The sequence below is a fragment of the Thermobia domestica genome, chromosome 3, assembly GCF_964235325.1.
Source record: "Thermobia domestica chromosome 3, izTheDome1.hap1.1, whole genome shotgun sequence".
Lineage (NCBI taxonomy): Eukaryota > Metazoa > Arthropoda > Insecta > Zygentoma > Lepismatidae > Thermobia > Thermobia domestica.
The window spans coordinates 46,357,300-46,374,887 of record NC_137456.1 but is presented as its reverse complement, the minus strand read 5'-3'; the positions used below and the strand labels follow the sequence as shown (position 1 = coordinate 46,374,887).

Genomic DNA, 17,588 nt, shown 5'->3' with positions numbered 1-17,588 from the left:
TTGGAACTGAACAATCTACAGAAAATTTGCAATCGGGCAGTGAAACATCTTTCTAGAGCCTATGGTTCCCGAGAACTCGCTGTCGAAAGGATTGGCCTCAAACATATAAACATTTCTTGACCACAAACTGCGTATAAACCTAGCACTTTAATATATAGATGAATGTTCTATTTTAGACGACTATCATAGATGGCACTGCAGTCGGTTTTTCTTTAAATTCCAAACACGAGTGAAGCTTTCTGCTGAAAATACGCTGCTGCTGAAAAAAAAGATTGTTCTTTCTCTTTTTTTAAAAAAAAGCTCTCACAGTTCAGTTACATGCATAATTTTCATTCAATGATGTTATTTTTCTTGTTCACTGGAATAAAGAGAATAATAAAAAAAGTTCCATGTTTTTTATTCAATGGTTACCTAACCCCGCATCATATGCAAATGCCTTCAATTAGAATATTCGCCATTTTTGTTTACACGGAAGCCGAGCACGTAATGTAGTGAAACTGGCCTGCATACAGCGGTACATAGACTATTATTTCCCTTCCCACGTAATTAATACAGCAGAAACATCATCAATTAATGCATCGTCTCTCTCTCTGTGTGTGTGTCTCTTTGAAGGCTGCAAATCCAAAGTGACTGGACCTCAGGTTCAATTAGATATATGATGGAACTACATACGTAACAAGAAATTGCGAACTAAGATTGCGATTTTTACATGTGGGCTAATGCTAATTCTTGTATTTTCACCTGTAATGCAATGGTGTGGCCCGGAAGTTTTTTTTTCTAGAGCTATGGAGATTTGATTTTTTTTCAAGGGGGCCGGGCCTTACAATTCTAAAACCAAAGCAAATGCCTTGTTTAACAAACCGAAATCATTACAGTAGAGTTCCGAAAACTCGGCCTAATGTAGACCGAAGTGTGGCCGAGTTTGTGAAAATGCCGAGTTAACGAAAATACTGTTAACAAAGAATAAGTACGAGTGTTTCCTCAGTAAATACAGTACTCTACTTGTATGTATTGATTGCTTGAGAATACAATAGAGAATAAAACTGCTCAATTACCCTTAACCGCTTAACGGTTTTACCCGAATTATTACGTTCAAGGGTAATATGTAAATCTTGATTATCCCGAGTTATTACGTTGAAACTATATTTTTCCGTTCGAATCTGTATTTAAGCGAAATGTTTCGTTGTGAGAAGAAAAGGTGCAGGCAGCAAATCTTAACAAGCAAATTAACCGTCTTTTGTTTTGGTTTATTGAATTTTACACCAGGCGGCAGTGTATTACTCCTGCAGTGCCCGAAATATTTCGGGATAATCCCGATTGAATGTTTTCACGTTTTAAATAGCCTCAACTTATAAGACGATAGAAATTTTGCCATGATTCTGTTCAGGACTTAGCAGGTAAAGCTTTTGTTTAAATAAAACATATTTTTCCAGCACGCAAATTCATTTAATCTTACAATTATTTTATTTTCAACTGTGCCCGAAAAACCTCTGGATAATCCAGAAGTAGTATTTTGAGGGGTTATAACTTTCGAAATTTGGTTATGAATGACAATTAAAATAGATCGTGTTAGCACGCATTTATGATAGATTTAAAATATGAAATAACAAAATATGACCTTTTTTGGACGTTTCTCTAAAATAAATTCGACCGTTAAGCGGTTAAACAAAGAAAAAGTACGTACTTCATGAAGGCATAGAGCCTTTACTATACATGAAAATGAAAATAAATGAACAGACACTGCACAATAATTTGTCTGGTAAGACAGACCTCAGAAAAATACTTGAACAGGTCTGCGCGCTAGGTTTTGTCGCCTTCCCAGAGTGCGACCGAGTTCTCCCTACGGCCGTATTATCGAATGAAGAATTTTAGGGATTCTACGGTATTAACTTACTATTCATACATAAATATTTAACACACAAATAACTACATACATACAACATATTATTATTATTATTATTATTATTATTATTATTATTATTATTATTATTATTATTATTATTATTATTATTATTATTATTATTATCAAACATAGATTTAAGAAAAGGTACAATTCAGAAATATTCACAAAAGCCTCGGACAAGGACTGATAACTTGGCACGACCTCAGCAAAAGAAAATGGACATGAGATTTGGAACATGGAATATTAGGAGTCTTTATAGGGCAGGCGCGTTAAAATCCGTAACGAGTGAGTTAGAGAAATACAGGATGGACGTTGTAGGCGTTCAGAAAGTTAGGTGGGAAGGAAATGGATTTGTGAATTCCGGAAAATTTACGTTCTTTTACGGGGAAGGAAATAAAAATCACCAGTTAGGAACAGAGTTTTTCGTTCATAAACGTATATTACCAGCACGGGTTGAATTTGTTACTGACAGACTTTCTTTTATTACTCTTAAGGGACGGTGGTGTGATATTATTGTTTTAAACGTGCATGCCCCAACTGAAGATAAGGATGACGATATAAAAGAAGTTTTTACGAAGAAGTGGAACGGATATTTGACCAACTCCCGCGATACCACATGAAAATTCTATTAGGGGATTTAAATGCGAAGTTAGGACGAGAGGATATTTTCAAACCGATTATAGGGAACGAAAGTCTGCATACGGAAAGTAATGACAACGGTGTTAGACTCGTGAACTTCGAAACATCCAAAAACCTAATCGTAAAGAGTACAAAATTCCCACATCGCGACATTCATAAATACACTTGAACAACACCAGACGGAAAGACACATAATCAAATTGATCACGTTTTAGTAGATAGAAGAAAGCAATTTAGCATAATTGATGTCGGTCGTTTTGAGGGGCTGATTGTGACATTGATCACTACCTGGTAGCAGCGATAATACGAGAGAGGTTATCAATGAATAAAGGTAACGGAGAGATTCAATTTAAAGAAATTAGAAGAGAGCCAGGTAAGAGAGAAATACCAGATTGAAGTTTCGAATAGATTCTCGGCTTTAGAAGATTCGGAGCGCGCTAGTGTCGAGGATACCTGGATTGAAATTTTAGAGATATTATTAAAATTTCAGCAAAAGAAAAACTGGGACACGCGGAAATACGTAGGAACAAACCATGGTTCGACCAGGAATGCATAAAACAAGCAGAGAAGAGAAAACATGCAAAATTACGCTGGCTACAAAACCCGAATGAAATAACTACACAAAATTTCGCAGATATCAGGCGGGAAACTTCCAAAACTTTTAGAACAAAGAAACGCGATTTTCTGAAAGCTAAAATTAAGGAAGTTGAAGATAATAGTAAAAATAAAAACATCCGGGACATGTATAAGGGAATCAACGAATTTAAGAAAGGCTATCAACCTCGTGCTTATATATTAAAGAAATCTGACGATACAGTTCTCCCTGACACGCATAGCATCTTAAATAGATGGAAATATTTCTTTGACGATTTGCTTAACACGCAACCAAAAACTAGTGTGCGTGGAGAAAAGGAGATACACACCGCAGAACCGTATAGCTATTCCAGAACCCAACCGAATAGAAGTAGAAACCGCTATAAAGAAATTAAAGAAACACAAATCTCCGGGTGTAGATGAAATTCCGGTTGAGTTAATTTTAGCTAGAGGCGAAAAATTGTGGAACAAGATACACAAATTCATTCTCCTTATCTGGAACAAGGAAGAATTGCCACAAGAGTGGAAAGAATCAATAATTGTTACAATTCACAAGAAAGGCGACAAAACTGACTGTAATAATTATCAAGGCATTTCTCTTCTGTCAACATCCTATAAAATCCTTTAAAATATTCTATTAGCAAGACTACCCCATACGCAGATGAAATTATTGGAGATTATCAGTGCGGATTTAGACGAAATCGATCAACTATCGACCAAATATTTACCATTCGCCAAATACTCGAAAAAAAAGTGGGAATACAATACCCCGGTACATCAACTATTTATTGATTTTAGAAAGACGTACGACTCTGTTACGAGAGAAACATTATACAACGTTCTTACAGAACTTGGAATACCGAGAAAGCTAATTAGATTAATTAAGATATGTTTAAATGAATCCCAAAGTAAAGTCCGGATAGGAAAATTTTTGTCCACCAGCTTTTACGTCGAAAATGGCCTGGAACAAGGAGATCCGTTGTCGCCATTATTATTTAACTTCGTTCTGGAATACGCTATAAGGAAAATCAAAGATAGCAACCAGGGTCTACAGCTGAACGGTATTCACCAGGTTATGGCATGTGCTGATGATGTAAATTTAATAGGCGATGATAGGAAAACAATAGAAAGAAATGCAGAGATCTTATTAAATGCTTGCAGGGACATGGGTTTAGAAGTAAATGCAGAGAAAATTAAATACATGGAAGTGCGTCGGGACCGGAATACAGCAAATTATGGATCAGTTAAAATATTAAATAATACTTTTGATAAAGTGGATAGTTTCAAATATCTAGGGTCAATATTAACAGGGGAAAATCATATTCACGGAGAAATTAAATGTCGACTAAAAGCAGGGAATTCGTGTTACTATTCGGTTCAAAATCTCTTGTCGTCGCGGATTCTGTCGAGGAATTTGAAGCTTAAAATATATAAAACAATAATCATACCTGTTGTTTTGTATGGTTGCGAAACATGGTCACTCACTTTGAGGGAAGAACATAGACTAAAAGTATTTGAGAACAAGATCCTGAGACGAATATTCGGACCCAAGAGGAACGGGAATGGGGGAAACTTCATAACGAGGAACTACATAATTTATATGGTTTAACCAACATTGTGAGGCTCGTCAAGTCTAGGAGGCTTAGGTGGGCGGGTCATGTAGCTAGAATGCAAGAAAGTAGAAATGCTTTCAAAGTCTTGACTGGAAGACCAATCGGAAAACGACCATTAGGAAGACCTAGGCGCAGAGGGGAGGACAATATTAAGATGGATCTCGCAGAGATTGGAATATAAAGTAGAAACTGGATGCAGTTAGCTAAGGATAGAAGTCAGTGGAGAGCTTTTGTGAACGCGGCATTGAACCTCCGGGTTCCATAGGCCATAGAGTTAGTTAGTTAGTTAATATTTGTACAATATATCGCTGTCCGCATAAAGAACAAGAAAAACTAATCCAATGTAACAAATGTGGAGAAATTTAGTTTGTGGGAGTGTATACAAAGTGAAAATTGAAGTTTGAATATTTAATGGCTCAACAATGGAAGTTTCTCTACCGCTATCTATCTGCCAATATGTCTTCGCATTTTCTCCCTCCCTCAGCACTACCCCCGTTGAAAACTCAGATGTACTTGAGAGGCGATTAGAGGCTGCAGTGCAAATATAAATTCCACACAACCTCCAGTCCTTGGCGAGAGAGACTCGGATTCGATTCCACTTTAAGCTGTAGGTCCAGCTCTCATATAGCCCTTGAGCTGAAGCGATCCTAAGCTAAAAATAAAATAAAATAAAATAAAATCTTCTCAACAATGCATTTCTCCCTCACTCTCTATTCTTCCACTTAAACCTCTCAACAATACAGTTTCTCTCATTCTACATTCCTTCATTCAAACTTCTTAACAATGCATTTCTCCTCACTCTCCATTACCCTCAATGAAACCTCTCAACAATGCATTTCCCCCTGATTCTACATTCCCAAACTCAAACCTCTCAACAATGCATTTCTCGTCACTCTCCATTTCTCCACTCAAAAAATTTAGTGTTGCCATGTCAATCAGTTTATTATATTTAAGATTTACTAATAACGTGATATGTGTTCTCAATTAATATAGAAAGCAGAAGTGTTAGAATTCCACTTCTATTTTTAGTAGCGAGATTAGAATGGAGATTGAACATATTCTAGGGATACTTAATTTGTTGCAGAAAACTGCTTCCTGCTACGTATTGCTTTTTTTTTATTCTAAAGCGACCAACGCTAAAACCGGAAGTTTCTAATTTCTTCTACTTCCGGTTTGAAAAGAGAGAAGATAGTACCTACATTTAAAACGCGAAATCAATTCCAGAATATCGTTTCTGGCTATCTCTGGTCGTTTTTCGCTCTATGTACATCAATATTGAAACCAGAAGTTGTAATGAATTTCTATTACTTCGATTTTTGTGGAAAGTTAACAGGATTGTGGAGTCAACATGTGTTTTTGGGATGTTTAATCGACTGGAAGAATGCGCTTATCACTATTTATTTCCGTCTGTGTCCGATAGACACGCACCCAGAATATTTTGGGAGGAAAGGTCCAAGTCTTCTTTTTTTTTGGGGGGGGGGGGTAATACAAGACACTATGTCTTAGTATCGAACGGGTGTTATTCTACAGCCAATGAAAAACGGTGAGTAGTTTTATAAGTACTGACACCCATACTCTCACGAAAAATGATAAAAATTAGATTGTCAAAAAAGAAATAGTACAGATGATGAGCAAAGTCAAATCTTTAGTCAAAATCAAGTATTTGTTTGCTAAACAAGTATAGTTTGATTACAAAAGTGTAGAAACGTGTGTCAAATTTAAAAAAAAATTAAAAATGGGGGGTGGAATCCGGAACCGGTGGACCCACGTGGATGAGACTTTGCCATATCGTGATCAATGTTAAAAACGGAAATATTTGATTTCTATCATTTCCGGTGAACAGATGAACTCTATCAACGAATTCAGTTCCTAAGTTCGAATTCTCTACAGCCTGGCCAAAATTAATGGGCATCTATCAAATAGTTCTCGAGACTTTGTGTCTCCCGGACGGACACACGGACAGACAGGGCAAAAGATTTTTTTTTTTTTTTTTTTTGGTAAACCAAACTTCTAAATTAAAGAAAATTAACTCGATCATCGTTAAAAGGAGATATGTTTCATTATAATTAAATGACACATACCCCCTATTTTTAAAGGAATGAGTGGATTTAATTGTATGAATTAGTTTCGGATATGATTCTATCTCTTATCTTGCATTTCAAAGTCTTTCATAATAAAACCTGAGTATTGTACTGTGTGGAGCAGAAACAAGGATGTTACGCAAAAATGACGAAGAACGACTGAAAGGTTTGGAAGTGTGAGTATGGAGAAGAATGAATTGGTTTTGAGTTTAACGTCTCTTTCAGCAGCGTGGCTATATGAGACGAAAACTATTGATTAACGTGGAATCCGAATCACATGAGCTCCTGCCGGGAATGTGGAGAAGAATTTGTTGTGTCGAGTGGAAAAGCAATGAGAGGGTCTTAGAAATGGTGGAGAAGAAAAGGGCAGTTTTAGGTATTATTGAGAAGAGCAAGAGAAACTGATTGGGACGTTTGGCTAAGAAGAAACTGTATCATGAGGGGACGTACTACAGGGTATAGTGGCAGGAAAGAGAGGGAGGGGGTGAAGGAGACCAATAACTGGAGGATATCAAAACAGAAAATTCGTATGTGAAAACGAAGAGATTAGCGGAAGATTATGGACCATGGAAACTCCTCAGTTGCGGCAAGTGACCTGCCAATAATGACTGAATACCTATGATGATGACGATAATATTACTTAACCAATAACTTAAACAATAATCGTTAGATAATGTGTTATATTCTTCGACAATAGATACATATTTAAGATGAAATCTTTCTAAATTTCATACTTTTGATGCTGAAATTTTACTTTATCAAGACCAAGCCTTTTTAAAAATCTATGAGATTTTATCTTTCGACAAAAATCAGAAACCATTATCAGACAAATATGATTTATATGTTATCGTATCCACTGTAAAAAGACACGGGTCCAAGATAATATTTTTTGGAGGGACGAGAGGACGGGGCAAACTTGAGTTCATCTTACATTCATAATTTCTTAGTACCTAACTGCCATTATGATGAGATTCCATCTTTTTTTTTTCAACTACATGGAAACCAAATCATTTGAAATGCAATTGCATAATTAGCACAGCTTAATGTGATTTTAATAACTTCTGAAAACTGGTAATAAAATGAGTGTAAGTTAATTCTGTCAAGTGAATATAAAGTATGCCTGTCTACAGAAGATAAATTCATCTGGAACTTCTATGAACATTTTACAAAAAAATTAAAACATACCAGAGGAGCCAGGTTAGCACACCAAAAAAAAAAAAAAAACTTCTGTTTCTGTCAAATCCCTTGGGTTTGTCAAAAAAAAAAAATTCTTCTCTGTTTCAGTTTCGAAGGAATCGTTGTCAAGTAAGTAATAAATAATTCCAATAACAGAAAAATCAACTTAGAAAACAACTGTCACTTTTTCTCGGATAAAGAATTGCCTGGAAGTACTAAATTAACTTTAAATTAGGTTCTTTGAAATGAAATCTTTAAGTTTTACGTCCCACAGTTATGCCGGTTAGGCTAAAGGAGACGGTGATGATGAGAGATGAACGAAATGGTGAAATGAAGAATGTGGGAGGAAACGGGAGAACCCCGAGAAAACTCACGCACACGGTGTTTGTCCACCACAAAGTTCACATGGCGGGAGCAGGGTTTGAACCCGAGACCCCTAACACCAGAGGTAAACGCTCTACCACTGAACCACTGCGGCCCCAAATTAGGTTCTTTATTTCGCCCCACAACTAAACCGAAGGTTTTTTCTTGCTTGTAACTAAATAAAAAGTAACAGTTTCTGCTTATGTGTTTGAATATATATATATCTTTTTTTTTAAATGGAGTTTCAGCGGGTCATAGAGGACACTGGGCCCTCCCTCTCATCCAATAGCTATGGACGAGATACAATATAATTTGTAACCACCAAAATACTGAGCGGCCGTTGCTGTTTTCTTAGGTGGAAAAAGAAACAAACATATTCAAACAGAACCGAAAGAAGATAGCAAATAATCATATTGTATAAACTTACCTTATATTTTTTGGCTCTGCGAAAGAAAGTTCTCTAACAACGAATGATGCTGTAGCAACTTGTGTAATCTTCTGTAGGCTTCTGGTTCTTGATGACAAAATTTATTGAGGTTGGTCAAGTTTTTTACAGTTTCTTCATCACTTGTGTCAAAGGTCAGCCGAGGCCGACCTCGCTAGGTCAGCAAAACCACGTGATCAGTTTCATGTCACGTGGTGAAAAGAGTACGTCCTCAAAATTTTTTTTGGTGGTTTTTAAACTCCCTTGTAACTCACCGGAAGTGCGGTAAACTTCTTACTTTAGAAAATAAAACTTCAACAGTAGAGCGAAATGTTACTACAAGTGGTGAGTATGTAGAAAATATATATGTATATCTCGCAGCGTCGGGTCGCTGTTTTAAAAACAAAATACTCCCGTCCGGAATGTGTGCTAAAGCAATTGTCCCTCCGCGAGTGCTTCAAGCAGACTGGCAAAAAACCGCGGTGATGCAAGATGAATTGAAAACTACAGCAACGACATCTGTCGACAAAGTGAGGAAACTAAGATTTCACCTCGCTAAGCGTTATACTAGAACTCTCCCGGGGTGGTTTTTCTTTTTCAAGGATAATACTCCCCCGCGATTTTAGCCCGTAAAAAAAAAGTCTGCAGGGGGAAAGAAAGAAAGGTTAGATATATGTGTTCTGTCGTCGGAAAAATCGATGATTGCAAAAACTGCTGGCACACAGTTTACAGCAAAGTGATAAAAAAAAAAAAAAACAGGTCTGGCGTAAAAGGTGAGCGTGGTGCCTCTATTCGATACCTATTCACTGTTTATTTAACTACCACGAGATGGGCCGACGAGCATGATATGAAGAAAAACTTTCTTTTCTTTCTTTCTTTTTTTTAAATAACAGAACCGCCAAGTGTATTTGTGTGAGTCTGTGTGTACTACGACTCACATCACACACACCTGTTGCATATACATTGATGTTTTCATCAAATCTTCTTCCTCCCCCTTTCCTCCGAAATTTCCTCTACACATTGTAAACTGAGGGCGGCGAAAGCGGAAGAAAAATCAACAAAGAATTAGCCGATGATAATGTAAACATTACCCTGACCTGGTGAAGGAGAACGATAAAAACCAAGCAACAGATATATATGTATACGTGTACTATGTTATTAGCGTGTCTACACTTTTCTGCTTTGTTTTCGTGTCAAAAGATGGCGCTGTATGTATAACTTCCCATTTATGAGTTAATTAATAAAGAAAATTACCAGTGCAAAAAAAAGTTCAAACATAATATATTTGTTTTAAATTATTTATCTATTTACTTAACCCTAACATGTTTATTTTCCTCCTTCCAGTAGATTTAGTAGACATGTACAATTTAGAGAAAGATCAGCTGACAGGCGCGCACCTAGATTTTTTTTGGGGGGGTCCAACACTACAAGCCATTATATCTATGCAGGCACGTAGCCAAGGGGTGGGTCCGGACCCCCCATCCCCTTTCGAAACGAGAAATGAAAAAGTTAAGGAAGGATGAGAGAGAAAGAAACGAGGAAAAGAAGAATCAGTGTTAAAAATAAAAAGCTACAGCAAGCGTTTGGTTACTCTTTCTTATGAGCAGATTTGTGTGGAGGAAATGGTGTGAGGGTCAAGTTAAAAATGGATGTTATTGTAACAGAGCATTCCGAATTCCATCTAGCTCCATGCTAATCCTATGGATTACAAATGACGACCGATAAACCGGTTCGATCAGATAGACTCTCAGGTACAACTTAAGAAATGTCCACAATCACCAATAATATGAGCCTGGAAACATTGACTCCACTTACACTTGTTAAAGAAATTTTTAATTTCACGGCAACATTAATCCATTTTATAGGATGTCTTTATTACTGAAAGAGATTTTGTTGCTATTCTTGACGGTATTAAACGGAGATAGAAACAAGAAGAAAAGAATGACCTCGGAAGACTATATCTTTTTCAACACTTTTTTAAAATACTTTTACTCGAGATATATACATAGTTTGTTATTAAAATAGTTACTGACATATCCACATTTTATTGTCCTAACAAACCAATATATATGTATATTGCCAGTAAAATAGTTTAGATTGATCGAGCCCCTGGTGTGATAACCACAGTATTTTATGTCACGCCTCTCTCCCATTACGAAATCCTGGCAAAATGAACCAATATATGTTGCCAGTAAAATAGTTTAGATTGATCGAGCCCCTGGTGTGATAACCACAGTATTTTATGTCACGCCTCTCTCCCATTACGAAATCCTGGCAAAATGAACCAATATATGTTGCCAGTAAAATAGTTTAAATTGATCGAGCCCCTGATATGATAACCAGTATTTTATGTCACGCCTCTCTCCCATTACGAAATCCTGGCAAAATGAACCAATATATGTTGCCAGTAAAATAGTTTAGATTGATCGATCCCCTGATGTGATAACCACAGTATTTTATGTCACGCCTCTCTCCCATTACGAAATCCTGGCAAAATGAACCAATATATATTGCCAGTAAAATAGTTTAGAATGATCGAGCCCCTGGTGTGATAACCACAATATTTTGTCAAGGACCCCCCTCTATTAAGAAATCCTGGCTACGTGCCTGATCTATGTAGTATTGAACGGATATTATTCTGCTCCCAAAGAGACGATAAGTAATTCTAAAATATTTCCACCCATATTTTCAAAAAAAAAACGAAAACAGTTGAGAATGATCCAAGAGCATTGCCCGAATGAACTTAAAAAGAATTAATTTTTCTTATTAACTTCTATAGCCTTTATATTAATTGTTCGATATACTTTATTATTATACTCATCAAACAATTCTTGTAATATATCTACCTATTTATAATTTTTTTGAGTACTAAATTTTTTTCCCACATGTTTTGTTTAAGAGTTCTTTTAAAACGTTTTACGATATGTTGCTTTACGAAGACAAAATGCTCGAAATTGAAAAATTCGCAAAATATTATCTCTCTATGACTTATGGTTCCCGATATATGGCTCCTTAAATTACCCGAAATCCGAACTTTTTTTGGCCAATATCTGGGGAACAGGGGCCACCGGTTACTATTGTGTACCAAAATGTTCATCATCCTATTAAGCATTGACCAACATCAACATAATCTTTCTATGACTTAGGGTTCCCGATATATGGCTCCTTAAATCTCCCGAAATCCGAACTTTTTGGCTAATATCTCGGGAATGGTAAGAGTGATGCAAAAAAAAAATCATCAGTTCTTTCAGATAGTTTTTGATGCTCTGTCGAATGAAAGGCTCAAAATTGAAAAATTCACACAAAAAAGAGACACACACATGCATTCAGACATAGAGAATTCAGCAACAAAGTTAGTTGAAAATGATAGAACTAGAATGTTTTTATAAGAAAAAGAGTACAGATGAAGTGGAAGATGAAATTTTCATGCTACATATTGATTTCCCTGTTAAACAAGTATAGTTTTATTGAGGAAGTATACAAATGTATGTTGAGTTAGAAAGTTTCGGGAGGGGACGGACCTGGTGGACAAGGGCGCCCATCAGGGGGGCAAGGTGGGGCGCTTGCCCCTTTCCCCTAAGGGAAAATCGTACTTGGAAATATCGAAAGCTCAATAGAATTTTTTACATTAGTTATAGCAAAATTTGAAACTATATTTGAAACCTCGCTTATATATTTGCCCCCCCTTGGAAATCACAACATGGGCGCCCTTGCTGGCGGATCACCCTGATTTGGGATGACAAATTTTATAGACGTTAGGAGGTGGATGATTAATGAAAGTGAATGAATCTTAAAAAAAAAATGTAGCGGAGTGAAGTTGTATGAGGAAGGGACAAACGTCGTGAAAACCCTAAAACCTAACCATTAACTTATATGGCAGTGGAACGAACCAGGGACCCGTCACACCAGAGGTGAATGCTCTACTACTGAGTCACGATGACACCAAACTTTTCTTGGAGAAATAATAGACAAATAATTACATAAAGTTTTTTAAACAAATATTTACGTAAACAAACATTGAAAATTTCAGAGGTGCGAAGGAGATAGCAGGAGAAGGGGTTGATCTCCTTTGTCTGTACCCCACGTGTAGGTCTGAGACATGTATATTGTTAAGGAAGATCAGCATAGGATGATAGTACTTTATATAGAGGTTTATCGTAAGTGATTTTAGACTGCCTTACAGCTTGTGTTAATATTTGAATTGAACATTATAGCAGTTTGCAAATTAGAGAAAACCCTGCGCCTTACGATTTCGAGAACTTCATTAAGTTACCTGGAATAACTCATTTACCGCATACTTGCAAGTTTTCTCCACCTATTACATACAATCGTCAAACATTGAGAGGTCAAAGGACAAAGAAAAAATGAAAAAATGGAAAAAAAAGATTAGAAAAACGTTACTACAATAATTACTATGGATCCGAAACCCGAAGAAGTGCTATGTGCCGTTCTAACTCTTTGCAGCATTCTTATAATTTAAGGTTCCACATATTGGCAGCATCATGATCGCCGAGGATTTCATTTTACCACCGTATGTCCACTCTAGCAGAAATGCCGTGTTTGCAGGAATTGGCAACCTGAAATACCCTAAGGACGTTTGGGTTGTCTACCTCACAGGCAACATGGGTTCACTGTTTACTCGCGTTACCTACTGTAGGAGTGAGCCAGTTGAAGAGTACAGACAATTTAAGATGTCAAGCGCACATTTTGGATTTGTATATTACATAAATATTGCAATCGATAACCAGCGAACTTAATGTATAATATTTTTAGCATAAGTATTGTACTGCAATTCCCTCAATTTGGAAGCATATGCATCAATACTAGTAAGTCTAATTAATTACCTTACTCTTTAGATATTGGTCTGTTGGACGAATTATTTATTAATATGCACGGACGGTCAGTTATTCTAGTTTAACTTTAAATAGTTATGCTCTTTAGTCTAAACGAAACGAATAATTACTGAAAATTAATTATTGAGAAATAAATGTTGAAACGAAAATGTATGAGTAAAAGGGAAAACCTCGAGAAAACCCACGACCAAGATATTGTCCACCACAAATTTACTTGGTTTGGGATAGAAACAGAAACCGCTTCCATCAGAAATGGGCGCTTTTCCACTGTATAAAGGCGCGGCTGTATAATTTCATGTCTTTTTTTTTCTTTTATTTTTAAAAGTACGAGGGTTGTTGGAAACGTTTTTCAAATCAATATATATAAAAAAAAAAAAAGACATGAAATTCTGTCAATGACTTTATTGTTTTACATAATAGTTATCTTTGAGATCGATATATTTTGGTGCAAACCAATTCTGAAAGTGCTTTTCCCCTTCTTAGGCTGCTACCTGCTGTTCAGAATGCGACAGCAGCTACTTCAGGCGATGCAAATCGCTCAAGATTTATGTTATTTTTCATGTGCGATAACAAACACTAGTCATTTAGTGATAAATAAGATGAGTACGGAAAATGAGTCATTAATTCGACATTTTACTAGACGAAACAATCAAGAATCTGTTGGGCTGAGTTGACAACTGGCGTTACCATCGTCGTTGCAAAGAATGATGTGATGATTTGGGTTTCTTTTACGCAATTCATTATCGGCATTTGGCCAACAACTTGTTTTATACCACTCAGTATTTACAGTACTTCAATCTTCTGAAGTTGTGGTTACCATATTCTTGGTATAACAAAGAAACAAGCAATCGTTTGCTTTGCTGGACAAACACTCCTGGAACGAACAGCTTTTATTGATTACAGATCACTTTGAAACACCTAAAACAGTTTATTACTGTTCAGTATCAGGTTTGTATGAATAGGTGCAAGTTTCGTCAACTATAACAATGTAGTACACCAAGTTTGACTTACCTCAGTTGAAGCTTTTGACAAATTAACACTAGCCTGTTGTTGAGCTTTGGCCAAGTTATGTGACATACAATGGCTTAAAAGTTTTCATCGGCACCATGACGATTCAAGTGACCACGCAAAATCATATATATTGCTTTCAAGTCAATGTTCGAGGGTGTCTGAATCTTGCTGTATGTCCCATGCGGATCTCTTTAACAACTATTTCAAGCACAGCATCAACATTACTGGCAAGAACAAACGTTTATGAACGACTTTCAAGAAATTGATCACTGAGAAATGTAGATACAATCATACTGAAATTCGAAAAACCAATTGTACACAGTCATATTGGATGGTACTTCATCCTCAAAAGGCAAAAATGAAGTCATCAATGCATTGTTTCGGTGTTAAACTATATTTTAAGTCATAAAATATCATTATCGATAGGCATCAAGTGATTTACATCTCTCACGCAAAACTATTTCTTTAAACCGTTGTGAAAACGACCCTTTCGGGGAAGTAATACTCCCGGAAGTACTTTTTGCGCGCTACCCTAGCCAGCTATTTTAAGCTGGTCACAAGGATGCAGCTGAGACTAAATTTACTTTGAAATTACACCACCCTGCTCAGACGAAGCGACTTTCATTACTACCCCGCTCCCTAGCACACTTAGCTACGACCGGCGATAGCATGGCGTTTGCTTTCTGCTATAGATATGCTACATGGCGAGAAACGGATAATGCCAATCAATCAGAACCGTGTATTTAGTTCCTATTTCTGAGAGTATTACTTCTCCGAAGGAGTCATCTGTGAAAAATGAGCAATCATAGATAATTTAAACATAGAAATGTCTATTCTTGTGAATTTGATAACAGCGGAATAGTAGCACCAGTGTTAGTAGTAGTTTGCCAACAGTTTTCCAGTAGCCCTACGTCGCTGCTTGAAGCATTGTATTTCAGTGTTACGACTATGAGTTCTTTAGTAGTATAAGTGTGGCAGTTAGGAAAACTGAAACAATATTGATAAACTAATACCTATGTAGCTCTATACATTTTCGTCCTTCAATTGATTTTCCCCAAAAATCAAGGGCACTATATATGGTACAAATTCAACCGAACTCATCCAATCGGCATCAAATTTGGCATGGTGACTTGCCAGTTGGCTTCACACGTATCTTGCCCTATTATACATATAAGCGTGTGATACATTATACCCTTCAGGTATCTACGAGGGTGATTCAGAAAATAAAGCCTCCAAGATGATACTTTTATTTCTGTTTGACAGATAGCATCGATACAGGTATCAGTGAAAAGCTTGCAATGCCAGCTGCAAATGGTGACATCATTTTTCAACAGAGTCCCCATTACAGACAAAACACTTGCGCCAACTCGAAACAAGGTTTTTTCATGCCGTTGGCGAAGAATTGTGGTTACTGTTGGTGACACCATTGTCGAACTGCTGCTTCCACCTCCGTATCACAATTTTAGCGGTGGCCCTTAAGTTTGAGGAATAGCCAAAAGTCGCAGAGCGCAAGATCCAGACTATAGGCAGGATGAGGCAGAATGTCAACAAACACTTTGCCAGTAGATGGGACAACTTTGAATTTTTTGACGGAGGAGCGGACGTGTTGTGGTACTCCATCGACTGACGCTTGTTTCCAGGTCGGAATGGCGTATCCAAGACTCGTCGCCGACGATGAATGTTCCTGGGTGCACAACCTTCCCCAGTCAGAAATATAATGATAGTCCGCTGTTTTAACCGAACGTCACCATTGGATGCAATGCGTTGTTCCATTACTCTGGAAAAAGAAGAGATAGCAAGGTGAAACAACAGACATTCTATAGCTTAAACATCAGTGCATTAATGATAAACAGTTCAGAATGTTTGCGGTACTATTGGACCAATAGTGCGTTTGGAGGCATTACTGTCTGAATCACCCTAGTAGGTTCCCAAGTCGAACTTTGTGTCAGATTTTTCAAAAACAAAAAACAGAGATAGAGATTCGCCATTCTAGATGAAACTTGGCAGACGATAGAAGTTGATCCATTAATTATATAAGCTTGTGGAACATTATAGCTTGCAGCCTTCTGGTTCCTAAGTAATGTACAATAAACAACATTCTTAATCAATTTATTGGACATTAATAAAAATCGTAATAAATTCTGATTTAATAGTAATTAAATGCCAGATTTGGAAAGAGAAAAACAAAAAGAATTTCGTACGATTTCGTATATTTCAGTTGCTCATATTGAGTACATTCATAAATACATAATATGTTGCAGTAAAATAAAATATGTGTAGTGCTTACAGTAAAATACTGAGTTTATGACGAGTAATTGGTACTTACATATCTTGAAAAACGATTTGTATAAAGGCAATATCTGTATCTGTCTTAGTTTTTCTTCTAATGTATAGTATTGCAATTGTAATGTACCATTCCAGTCGGGGTAATGAAATTTTTGTTTGGAGGGGCGCAATATTTTTCGAACGTACTGCGTACTGTAGATTTTTCAATATCTATATCTTCGGTCATGTAGTATATTCATTTATTCTTTACTTAAATCAAAATCAAAAAATGAAATCTTTAAGTTTTACGTCCCACGGTTATCCCGACCCACGGTTATCCTCCCCCAAAACCCTTTGTTCTGATTGGAACTATTTTCCGACGCTCTCGTATCAAGGCGCGATTCTTGTCGTTCTCTACCTGGAAAAACAGCGAGCAACAACGTACTAGTTGGTAGAATAAAGATTTTGATTTCTCCACGAAAAAGGCAGTAAAAATAGGTAAAACTAATTCTAATTAAGAAATAGATACGTTGGAAACAGACAGGTGTGTTAAACAGTAAAATTCTGCAGTGAAAATAGTCTGAAAATCAGTGAGATATGGACTTCAACCTGTTTGTAAATGTTACTAGCTATTGACAGGAATCTTAGTGAAGTGCATCGAGTTTT

At 36.6% G+C, this 17,588-nt stretch overlaps 1 protein-coding gene across 1 annotated transcript in view; it reads right to left on the bottom strand.

The window, feature by feature from the left end:
* dimm (basic helix-loop-helix family member dimmed) overlaps positions 1-9,254 on the bottom strand; it is a 589,956-nt gene extending 580,702 nt beyond the window's left edge. Inside the window, exon 1 of the mRNA XM_081753073.1 lies at positions 8,797-9,254. The gene's annotated coding sequence lies outside the window, so the exon portion shown is untranslated. The remainder of the gene's footprint in view (positions 1-8,796) is intronic.
* Positions 9,255-17,588: the final 8,334 nt, after the last annotated feature.